Below are 13651 nucleotides of genomic sequence, written 5' to 3'. Positions count from 1 at the left end.
ACATTCAAGATAAAACATTTCGCGAAAATTTTCAGTAAAACAAAAGTTTGAGGTAATTTTTATTTTGGGTTTAATTAGGTCACGTGATATTTTTGGCCAATGATATTGCGTACAAATTTAAAAAAAATAAATAAAAAATTTTAAGCCGAAAAATAATTGTTGTGTTAGAACCGCACAGGTCCAATTACCGTGTTTACAAAATATTTTTCGAAAATATTAATATTCATAAAAGTTATGAAACTTTTATTAACAATTTATGAAATCTCAAAATCTAAAATTTTGTATTTTATTAGACGCGCATTGGCCTAACTAACATTCAAGATCAAACATTTCGCAAAAATTTTTAGTAAATCAAAAGTTTGAGGTAATTTTTGTTTTGGGTTTAATTACGTCACGTGATAATTTTGGCCAATAATATTGCATACAAATTTTTTGAAAAAAAATTAAAAATTTTAAATCGAAAAATAATTGTTGTGTTAGAACCGCACAGGTCCAATTACCGTGTTTACAAAATATTTTTCGAAATTATTAATATTCATAAAAGTTATGAAACTTTTATTAAAAATTTATGAAATCTCAAAATCTAAAATTTTGTATTTTATTAGACGCGCATTGGCCTAACTAACATTCAAGATAAAACATTTCGCGAAAATTTTCAGTAAAACAAAAGTTTAAGGTAATTTTTATTTTGGTTTTCATTAGGTCACGTGATATTTTTGGCCAATGATATTGCATACAAATTTTTTTTTAAAAAATAAAAAATTTTAAATCGAAAAATAATTGTTGTGTTAGAACCGCACAGGTCCAATTACCGTGTTTACAAAATATTTTTCGAAAATATTAATATTCATAAAAGTTATGAAACTTTTATTAAAAATTTATAAAACCTCAAAACCTAAAATTTTGTATTTTATTAGACACGCATTGGCCTAACTAACATTCAAGATAAAACATTTCGCGAAAATTTTCAGTAAAACAAAAGTTTGAGGTAATTTTTATTTTGGGTTTAATTAGGTCACGTGATATTTTTGGCCAATGATATTGCATACAAATTTTTTTTAAAAAAATTAAAAATTTTAAATCGAAAAATAATTGTTGTGTTAGAACCGCACAGGTCCAATTACCGTGTTTACAAAATATTTTTCAAAAATATTAATATTCATAAAAGTTATGAAACTTTTATTAAAAATTTATGAAATCTCAAAACCTAAAATTTTGTATTTTATTAGACGCGCATTGGCCTAACTAACATTCAAGATAAAACATTTCGCGAAAATTTTCAGTAAAACAAAAGTTTAAGGTAATTTTTATTTTGGTTTTCTTTAGGTCACGTGATATTTTTGGCCAATGATATTGCATACAAATTTTTTGGAAAAAAATAAAAAATTTTAAATCGAAAAATTATTGTTGTGTTAGAACCGCACAGGTCCAATTACCGTGTTTACAAAATATTTTTCAAAAATATTAATATTCATAAAAGTTATGAAACTTTTATTAAAAATTTATGAAATCTCAAAACCTAAAATTTTGTATTTTATTAGACGCGCATTGGCCTAACTAACATTCAAGATAAAACATTTCGCGAAAATTTTCAGTAAAACAAAAGTTTGAGGTAATTTTTATTTTGGGTTTAATTAGGTCACGTGATATTTTTGGCCAATGATATTGCGTACAAATTTTTTGAAAAAAAAATAAAAAATTTTAAGCCGAAAAATAATTGTTGTGTTAGAACCGCACAGGTCCAATTACCGTGTTTACAAAATATTTTTCGAAAATATTAATATTCATAAAAGTTATGAAACTTTTATTAAAAATTTATGAAATCTCAAAACCTAAAATTTTGTATTTTATTAGACGCGCATTGGCCTAACTAACATTCAAGATAAAACATTTCGCAAAAATTTTAACTAAAACAAAAGTTTAAGGTAATTTTTATTTTGGTTTTCTTTAGGTCACGTGATATTTTTGGCCAATGATATTGCATACAAAATTTTTGGAAAAAAATAAAAAATTTTAAATCGAAAAATTATTGTTGTGTTAGAACCGCACAGGTTCAATTACCGTGTTTACAAAATATTTTTCAAAAATATTAATATTCATAAAAGTTATGAAACTTTTATTAAAAATTTATGAAATCTCAAAATCTGAAATTTTGTATTTTATTAGACGCGCATTGGCCTAACTAACATTCAAGATAAAACATTTCGCGAAAATTTTCAGTAAAACAAAAGTTTGAGGTAATTTTTATTTTGGGTTTAATTAGGTCACGTGATATTTTTGGCCAATGATATTGCATACAAACTTTTTGAAAAAAAATTAAAAATTTTAAATCGAAAAATAACTGTTGTGTTAGAACCGCACAGGTCCAATTACCGTGTTTACAAAATATTTTTCAAAAATATTAATATTCATAAAAGTTATGAAACTTTTATTAAAAATTTATGAAATCTCAAAATCTGAAATTTTGTATTTTATTAGACGCGCATTGGCCTAACTAACATTCAAGATAAAACATTTCGCGAAAATTTTCAGTAAAACAAAGGTTTGAGGTAATTTTTATTTTGGGTTTAATTAGGTCACGTGATATTTTTGGCCAATGATATTGCATACAAATTTAAAAAAAAAAAAAATTAAAAATTTTAAATCGAAAAATAATTGTTGTGTTAGAACCGCACAGGTCCAATTACCGTGTTTACAAAATATTTTTCGAAAATATTAATATTCATAAAAGTTATGAAACTTTTATTAAAAATTTATGAAATCTCAAAACCTAAAATTTTGTATTTTATTAGACGCGCATTGGCCTAACTAACATTCAAGATAAAACATTTTGCGAAAATTTTCAGTAAAACAAAAGTTTAAGGTAATTTTTATTTTGGTTTTCATTAGGTCACGTGATATTTTTGGTCAATGATATTGCATACAAATTTTTTGGAAAAAAATAAAAAATTTTAAATCGAAAAATTATTGTTGTGTTAGAACCGCACAGGTCCAATTACCGTGTTTACAAAATATTTTTTTTAAATATTAATATTCATAAAAGTTATGAAACTTTTATTAAAAATATATGAAATCTCAAAATCTGAAATTTGGTATTTTATTAGACGCGCATTGACCTAACTAACATTCAAGATAAAACATTTCGCGAAAATTTTCAGTAAAACAAAATGTGGGGTAATTTTTATTTTGGGTTTAATTAGGTCACGTGATATTTTTGGCCAATGATATTGCATACAAATTTAAAAAAAAAAAAAATTAAAAATTTTAAATCGAAAAATAATTGTTGTGTTAGAACCGCACAGGTCCAATTACCGTGTTTACAAAATATTTTTCGAAAATATTAATATTCATAAAAGTTATGAAACTTTTATTAAAAATTTATGAAATCTCAAAACCTAAAATTTTGTATTTTATTAGACGCGCATTGGCCTAACTAACATTCAAGATAAAACATTTTGCGAAAATTTTCAGTAAAACAAAAGTTTAAGGTAATTTTTATTTTGGTTTTCATTAGGTCACGTGATATTTTTGGTCAATGATATTGCATACAAATTTTTTGGAAAAAAATAAAAAATTTTAAATCGAAAAATTATTGTTGTGTTAGAACCGCACAGGTCCAATTACCGTGTTTACAAAATATTTTTTTTAAATATTAATATTCATAAAAGTTATGAAACTTTTATTAAAAATATATGAAATCTCAAAATCTAAAATTTGGTATTTTATTAGACGCGCATTGACCTAACTAACATTCAAGATAAAACATTTCGCGAAAATTTTCAGTAAAACAAAATGTGGGGTAATTTTTATTTTGGGTTTAATTAGGTCACGTGATATTTTTGGCCAATGATATTGCGTACAAATTTTTTGGAAAAAAATAAAAAATTTTAAATCAAAAAATTATTGTTGTGTTAGAACCGCACAGGTCCAATTACCGTGTTTACAAAATATTTTTCGAAAATATTAATATTCATAAAAGTTATGAAACTTTTATTAAAAATTTATGAAATCTCAAAACCTAAAATTTTGTATTTTATTAGACGCGCATTGGCCTAACTAACATTCAAGATAAAACATTTCGCGAAAATTTTCAGTAAAACAAAAGTTTAAGGTAATTTTTATTTTGGTTTTCTTTAGGTCACGTGATATTTTTGGCCAATGATATTGCATACAAATTTTTTGGAAAAAAATAAAAAATTTTAAATCGAAAAATTATTGTTGTGTTAGAACCGCACAGGTCCAATTACCGTGTTTACAAAATATTTTTCAAAAATATTAATATTCATAAAAGTTATGAAACTTTTATCAAAAATTTATGAAATCTCAAAATCTGAAATTTTGTATTTTATTAGACGCGCATTGGCCTAACTAACATTCAAGATAAAACATTTCGCGAAAATTTTCAGTAAAACAAAAGTTTGAGGTAATTTTTATTTTGGGTTTAATTAGGTCACGTGATATTTTTGGCCAATGATATTGCATACAAACTTTTTGAAAAAAAATTAAAGATTTTAAATCGAAAAATAATTGTTGTGTTAGAACCGCACAGGTCCAATTACCGTGTTTACAAAATATTTTTCGGAAATATTAATATTCATAAAAGTTATGAAACTTTAATTAAAAATTTATGAAATCTCAAAACCTAAAATTTTGTATTTTATTAGACGCGCATTGGCCTAACTAACATTCAAGATAAAACATTTTGCGAAAATTTTCAGTAAAACAAAGGTTTGAGGTAATTTTTATTTTGGGTTTAATTAGGTCACGTGATATTTTTGGCCAATGATATTGCATACAAATTTTTTTTTAAAAAATTTTAAATCGAAAAATAATTGTTGTGTTAGAACCGCACAGGTCCAATTACCGTGTTTACAAAATATTTTTCGAAAATATTAATATTCATAAAAGTTATGAAACTTTTATTAAAAATTTATGAAATCTCAAAACCTAAAATTTTGTATTTTATTAGACGCGCATTGGCCTAACTAACATTCAAGATAAAACATTTCGCGAAAATTTTCAGTAAAACAAAAGATTGGGGTAATTTTTTCTTTTGGGTTTAATTAGGTCACGTGATATTTTTGGCCAATGATATTCCGTGCAAATTTTTTTTAAAAAAATAAAAAATTTTAAATCGAAAAATTATTGTTGTGTTAGAACCGCACAGGTTCAATTACCGTGTTTACAAAATATTTTTCAAAAATATTAATATTCATAAAAGTTATGAAACTTTTATTAAAAATATATGAAATCTCAAAATCTGAAATTTGGTATTTTATTAGACGCGCATTGACCTAACTAACATTCAAGATAAAACATTTCGCGAAAATTTTCAGTAAAACAAAAGTGTGGGGTAATTTTTATTTTGGGTTTAATTAGGTCACGTGATATTTTTGGCCAATGATATTGCATACAAATTTTTTTAAAAAAAATTTTAAATCGAAAAATAATTGTTGTGTTAGAACCGCACAGGTCCAATTACCGTGTTTACAAAATATTTTTCGAAAATATTAATATTCATAAAAGTTATGAAACTTTTATTAAAAATTTATGAAATCTCAAAACCTAAAATTTTGTATTTTATTAGACGCGCATTGGCCTAACTAACATTCAAGATAAAACATTTCGCGAAAATTTTCAGTAAAACAAAAGTTTGGGGTAATTTTTTCTTTTGGGTTTAATTAGGTCACGTGATATTTTTGGCCAATGATATTGCATACAAATTTTTTTTAAAAAAATAAAAAATTTTAAATCGAAAAATTATTGTTGTGTTAGAACCGCACAGGTCCAATTACCGTGTTTACAAAATATTTTTCAAAAATATTAATATTCATAAAAGTTATGAAACTTTTATTAAAAATTTATGAAATCTCAAAATCTGAAATTTTGTATTTTATTAGACGCGCATTGGCCTAACTAACATTCAAGATAAAACATTTCGCGAAAATTTTCAGTAAAACAAAAGTTTGAGGTAATTTTTATTTTGGGTTTAATTAGGTCACGTGATATTTTTGGCCAATGATATTGCATACAAATTTTTTTTAAAAAAATAAAAAATTTTAAATCAAAAAATAATTGTTGTATTAGAACCGCACAGGTCCAATTACCGTGTTTACAAAATATTTTTCGAAAATATTAATATTCATAAAAGTTATGAAACTTTTATTAAAAATTTATGAAATCTCAAAACCTAAAATTTTGTATTTTATTAGACGCGCATTGGCCTAACTAACATTCAAGATAAAACATTTCGCAAAAATTTTCAGTAAAACAAAGGTTTAAGGTAATTTTTATTTTGGTTTTCATTGGTCACGTGATATTTTTAGCCAATGATATTGCATACAAATTTTTTGGAAAAAAATAAAAAATTTTAAATCGAAAAATTATTGTTGTGTTAGAACCGCACAGGTCCAATTACCGTGTTTACAAAATATTTTTTTTAAATATTAATATTCATAAAAGTTATGAAACTTTTATTAAAAATTTATGAAATCTCAAAATCTGAAATTTGGTGTTTTATTAGACGCGCATTGGCCTAACTAACATTCAAGATAAAACATTTCGCGAAAATTTTCAGTAAAACAAAAGTTTGGGATAATTTTTATTTTGGGTTTAATTAGGTCACGTGATATTTTTGGCCAATGATATTGCGTACAAATTTTTTGAAAAAAAATAAAAAATTTTAAATCGAAAAATTATTGTTGTGTTAGAACCGCACAGGTCCAATTACCGTGTTTACAAAATATTTTTCAAAAATATTAATATTCATAAAAGTTATGAAACTTTTATTAAAAATTTATGAAATCTCAAAATCTGAAATTTTGTATTTTATTAGACGCGCATTGGCCTAACTAACATTCAAGATAAAACATTTCGCGAAAATTTTCAGTAAAACAAAAGTTTGAGGTAATTTTTATTTTGGGTTTAATTAGGTCACGTGATATTTTTGGCCAATGATATTGCATACAAATTTTTTTTTTAAAAATTAAAAATTTTAAATCGAAAAATAATTGTTGTGCTAGAACCGCACAGGTCCAATTACCGTGTTTACAAAATATTTTTCGAAAATATTAATATTCATAAAAGTTATGAAACTTTTATTAAAAATTTATGAAATCTCAAAACCTAAAATTTTGTATTTTATTAGACGCGCATTGGCCTAACTAACATTCAAGATAAAGCATTTCGCGAAAATTTTCAGTAAAACAAAAGTTTAAGGTAATTTTTATTTTGGTTTTCTTTAGGTCACGTGATATTTTTGGCCAATGATATTGCATACAAATTTTTTGGAAAAAAATAAAAAATTTTAAATCGAAAAATTATTGTTGTGTTAGAACCGCACAGGTCCAATTACCGTGTTTACAAAATATTTTTCAAAAATATTAATATTCATAAAAGTTATGAAACTTTTATTAAAAATTTATGAAATCTCAAAATCTAAAATTTTGTATTTTATTAGACGCGCATTGGCCTAACTAACATTCAAGATAAAACATTTCGCAAAAATTTTCAGTAAAACAAAGGTTTGAGGTAATTTTTATTTTGGGTTTAATTAGGTCACGTGATATTTTTGGCCAATGATATTGCATACAAATTTAAAAAAAAAAAAATTAAAAATTTTAAATCGAAAAATAACTGTTGTGTTAGAACCGCACAGGTCCAATTACCGTGTTTACAAAATATTTTTCGAAATTATTAATATTCATAAAAGTTATGAAACTTTTATTAAAAATTTATGAAATCTCAAAACCTAAAATTTTGTATTTTATTAGACGCGCATTGGCCTAACTAACATTCAAGATAAAACATTTCGCGAAAATTTTCATTAAAACAAAAGTTTAAGGTAATTTTTATTTTGGTTTTCATTAGGTCACGTGATATTTTTGGCCAATGATATTGCATACAAATTTTTTGGAAAAAAATAAAAAATTTTAAATCGAAAAATTATTGTTGTGTTAGAACCGCACAGGTCCAATTACCGTGTTTACAAAATATTTTTTTTAAATATTAATATTCATAAAAGTTATGAAACTTTTATTAAAAATTTATGAAATTTCAAAATCTGAAATTTGGTATTTTAATAGACGCGCATTGGCCTAACTAACATTCAAGATAAAACATTTCGCAAAAATTTTCAGTAAAACAAAAGTTTGGGATAATTTTTATTTTGGGTTTAATTAGGTCACGTGATATTTTTGGCCAATGATATTGCGTACAAATTTTTTGAAAAAAAATAAAAAATTTTAAATCGAAAAATTATTGTTGTGTTAGAACCGCACAGGTCCAATTACCGTGTTTACAAAATATTTTTTAAAAATATTAATATTCATAAAAGTTATGAAACTTTTATTAAAAATTTATGAAATCTCAAAATCTGAAATTTTGTATTTTATTAGACGCGCATTGGCCTAACTAACATTCAAGATAAAACATTTCGCGAAAATTTTCAGTAAAACAAAAGTTTGAGGTAATTTTTATTTTGGTTTTAATTAGGTCACGTGATATTTTTGGCCAATGATATTGCATACAAATTTTTTTTTAAAAAATTAAAAATTTTAAATCGAAAAATAATTGTTGTGCTAGAACCGCACAGGTCCACATACCGTGTTTACAAAATATTTTTCGAAAATATTAATATTCATAAAAGTTATGAAACTTTTATTAAAAATTTATGAAATCTCAAAACCTAAAATTTTGTATTTTATTAGACGCGCATTGGCCTAACTAACATTCAAGATAAATCATTTCGCGAAAATTTTCAGTAAAACAAAAGTTTAAGGTAATTTTTATTTTGGTTTTCTTTAGGTCACGTGATATTTTTGGCCAATGATATTGCATACAAATTTTTTGGAAAAAAATAAAAAATTTTAAATCGAAAAATTATTGTTGTGTTAGAACCGCACAGGTCCAATTACCGTGTTTACAAAATATTTTTCAAAAATATTAATATTCATAAAAGTTATGAAACTTTTATTAAAAATTTATGAAATCTCAAAATCTGAAATTTTGTATTTTATTAGACGCGCATTGGCCTAACTAACATTCAAGATAAAACATTTCGCGAAAATTTTCAGTAAAACAAAAGTTTGAGGTAATTTTTATTTTGGGTTTAATTAGGTCACGTGATATTTTTGGCCAATGATGTTGCATACAAATTTTTTGAAAAAAAATTAAAAATTTTAAATCGAAAAATAACTGTTGTGTTAAAACCGCACAGGTCCAATTACCGTGTTTACAAAATATTTTTCGGAAATATTAATATTCATAAAAGTTATGAAACTTTAATTAAAAATTTATGAAATCTCAAAACCTAAAATTTTGTATTTTATTAGACGCGCATTGACCTAACTAACATTCAAGATAAAACATTTCGCGAAAATTTTCAGTAAAACAAAAGTGTGGGGTAATTTTTATTTTGGGTTTAATTAGGTCACGTGATATTTTTGGCCAATGATATTGCATACAAATTTATTTTAAAAAAATTTTAAATCGAAAAATATTTGTTGTGTTAGAACCGCACAGGTCCAATTACCGTGTTTACAAAATATTTTTCAAAAATATTAATATTCATAAAAGTTATGAAACTTTTATTAAAAATTTATGAAATCTCAAAACCTAAAATTTTGTATTTTATTAGACGCGCATTGGCCTAACTAACATTCAAGATAAAACATTTCGCGAAAATTTTCAGTAAAACAAAAGTTTGGGGTAATTTTTATTTTGGGTTTAATTAGGTCACGTGATATTTTTGGCCAATGATATTGCGTACAAATTTTTTGGAAAAAAATAAAAAATTTTAAATGGAAAAATTATTGTTTTGTTAGAACCGCACAGGTCCAATTACCGTTTTACAAAATATTTTTTTTAAATATTAATATTCATAAAAGTTATGAAACTTTTATTAAAAATTTATGAAATCTCAAAATCTGAATTTTGGTATTTTATTAGACGCGCATTGGCCTAACTAACATTCAAGATAAAACATTTCGCGAAAATTTTCAGTAAAACAAAAATTTGAGGTAATTTTTATTTTGGGTTTAATTAGGTCACGTGATATTTTTGGCCAATGATATTGCATACAAATTTTTTTTAAAAAAATAAAAAATTTTAAATCAAAAAATAATTGTTGTGTTAGAACCGCACAGGTCCAATTACCGTGTTTACAAAATATTTTTCGAAAATATTAATATTCATAAAAGTTATGAAACTTTTATTAAAAATTTATGAAATCTCAAAACCTAAAATTTTGTATTTTATTAGACGCGCATTGGCCTAACTAACATTCAAGATAAAACATTTCGCGAAAATTTTCAGTAAAACAAAAGTTTAAGGTAATTTTTATTTTGGTTTTCATTAGGTCACGTGATATTTTTGGCCAATGATATTGCATACAAATTTTTTGAAAAAAAATAAAAAATTTTAAATCGAAAAATTATTGTTGTGTTAGAACCGCACAGGTCCAATTACCGTGTTTACAAAATATTTTTTTTAAATATTAATATTCATAAAAGTTATGAAACTTTTATTAAAAATTTATGAAATCTCAAAATCTGAAATTTGGTATTTTATTAGACGCGCATTGGCCTAACTAACATTCAAGATAAAACATTTCGCGAAAATTTTCAGTAAAACAAAAGTTTGAGGTAATTTTTATTTTGGGTTTAATTAGGTCACGTGATATTTTTGGCCAATGATATTGCATACAAATTTAAAAAAAAAAAAATTTAAAATTTTAAATCGAAAAATAATTGTTGTGTTAGAACCGCACAGGTCCAATTACCGTGTTTACAAAATATTTTTCAAAAATATTAATATTCATAAAAGTTATGAAACTTTTATTAAAAATTTATGAAATCTCAAAATCTGAAATTTTGTATTTTATTAGACGCGCATTGGCCTAACTAACATTCAAGATAAAACATTTCGCGAAAATTTTCAGTAAAACAAAAGTTTGAGGTAATTTTTATTTTGTTTTTTTTTAGGTCACGTGATATTTTTGGCCAATGATATTGCATACAAATTTTTTGGAAAAAAATAAAAAAAATCGAAAAATTATTGTTGTGTTAGAACCGCACAGGTCCAATTACCGTGTTTACAAAATATTTTTTAAAAATATTAATATTCATAAAAGTTATGAAACTTTTATTAAAAATTTATGAAATCTCAAAATCTGAAATTTGGTATTTTATTAGACGCGCATTGACCTAACTAACATTCAAAATAAAACATTTCGCGAAAATTTTCAGTAAAACAAAAGTTTGAGGTACTTTTTATGTTGGGTTTAATTAGGTCACGTGATATTTTTGGCCAATGATATTGCATACAAATTTTTTTTTAAAAAATAAAAAATTTTAAATCGAAAAATAATTGTTGTGTTAGAACCGCACAGGTCCAATTACCGTGTTTACAAAAGTTATGAAACTTTTATTAAAAATTTATGAAATCTCAAAACCTAAAATTTTGTATTTTATTAGACGCGCATTGGCCTAACTAACATTCAAGATAAAACATTTCGCGAAAATTTTCAGTAAAACAAAAGTTTGGGGTAATTTTTATTTTGGGTTTAATTAGGTCACGTGATATTTTTGGCCAATGATATTGCGTACAAATTTTTTGAAAAAAAATAAAAAATTTTAAATCGAAAAATTATTGTTGTGTTAGAACCGCACAGGTCCGATTACCGTGTTTACAAAAAAATTTTTTTAAATATTAATATTCATAAAAGTTATGAAACTTTTATTAAAAATTTATGAAATCTCAAAATCTGAAATTTTGTATTTTGTTAGACGCGCATTGGCCTAAATAACATTCAAGTTAAAACATTTCGCGAAAATTTTCAGTAAAACAAAAGTTTGAGGTAATTTTTATTTTAGGTTTAATTAGGTCACGTGATATTTTTGGCCAATGATGTTGCATACAAATTTTTTGAAAAAAAATTAAAGATTTTAAATCGAAAAATAACTGTTGTGTTTGAACCGCACAGGTCCAATTACCGTGTTTACAAAATATTTTTCGGAAATATTAATATTCATAAAAGTTATGAAACTTTTATTAAAAATTTATGAAATCTCAAAACCTAAAATTTTGTATTTTATTAGACGCGCATTGGCCTAACTAACATTCAAGATAAAACATTTCGCGAAAATTTTCAGTAAAACAAAGGTTTGAGGTAATTTTTATTTTGGGTTTAATTAGGTCACGTGATATTTTTGGCCAATAATATTGCATACAAATTTTTAAAAAAAAAAATTAAAAATTTTAAATCGAAAAATATTTGTTGTGTTAGAACCGCACAGGTCCAATTACAGTGTTTACAAAATATTTTTCAAAAATATTAATATTCATAAAAGTTATGAAACTTTTATTAAAAATTTATGAAATCTCAAAATCTGAAATTTTGTATTTTATTAGACGCGCATTGGCCTAACTAACATTCAAGATAAAACATTTCGCGAAAATTTTCAGTAAAACAAAAGTTTGAGGTAATTTTTATTTTGGGATTAATTAGGTCACGTGATATTTTTGGCCAATGATATTGCATACAAATTTTTTTTAAAAATATAAAAAATTTTAAATCGAAAAATAATTGTTGTGTTAGAACCGCACAGGTCCAATTACCGTGTTTACAAAATATTTTTCGAAAATATTAATATTCATAAAAGTTATGAAACTTTTATTAAAAATTTATGAAATCTCAAAACCTAAAATTTTGTATTTTATTAGACGCGCATTGGCCTAACTAACATTCAAGATAAAACATTTCGCGAAAATTTTCAGTAAAACAAAAGTTTAAGGTAATTTTTATTTTGGTTTTCATTAGGTCACGTGATATTTTTGGCCAATGATATTGCATACAAATTTTTTGGAAAAAAATAAAAAATTTTAAATCGAAAAATTATTGTTGTGTTAGAACCGCACAGGTCCAATTACCGTGTTTACAAAATATTTTTTAAAAATATTAATATTCATAAAAGTTATGAAACTTTTATTAAAAATTTATGAAATCTCAAAATCTGAAATTTGGTATTTTATTAGACGCGCATTGACCTAACTAACATTCAAGATAAAACATTTCGCGAAAATTTTCAGTAAAACAAAAGTTTAAGGTAATTTTTATTTTAGTTTTCATTAGGTCACGTGATATTTTTGGCCAATGATATTGCATACAAATTTTTTGGAAAAAAATAAAAAATTTTAAATCGAAAAATTATTGTTGTGTTAGAACCGCACAGGTCCAATTACCGTGTTTACAAAATATTTTTTTTAAATATTAATATTCATAAAATTTATGAAACTTTTATTAAAAATTTATGAAATCTCAAAATCTGAAATTTGGTATTTTATTAGACGCGCATTGACCTAACTAACATTCAAGATAAAACATTTCGCAAAAATTTTCAGTAAAACAAAAGTTTGAGGTAATTTTTATGTTGGGTTTAATTAGGTCACGTGATATTTTTGGCCAATGATATTGCATACAAATTTTTTTTTAAAAAATAAAAAATTTTAAATCGAAAAATAATTGTTGTGTTAGAACCGCACAGGTCCAATTACCGTGTTTACAAAATATTTTTCGAAAATATTAATATTCATAAAAGTTATGAAATTTTTATTAAAAATTTATGAAATCTCAAAACCTAAAATTTTGTAT

This window comes from Corella eumyota, chromosome 1, assembly GCF_963082875.1.
Source record: "Corella eumyota chromosome 1, kaCorEumy4.1, whole genome shotgun sequence".
NCBI classification, from domain to species: Eukaryota; Metazoa; Chordata; class Ascidiacea; order Phlebobranchia; family Corellidae; genus Corella; species Corella eumyota.
The sequence above is the reverse complement of the archived record's forward strand: the minus strand, read 5'-3'. Positions refer to the sequence as shown.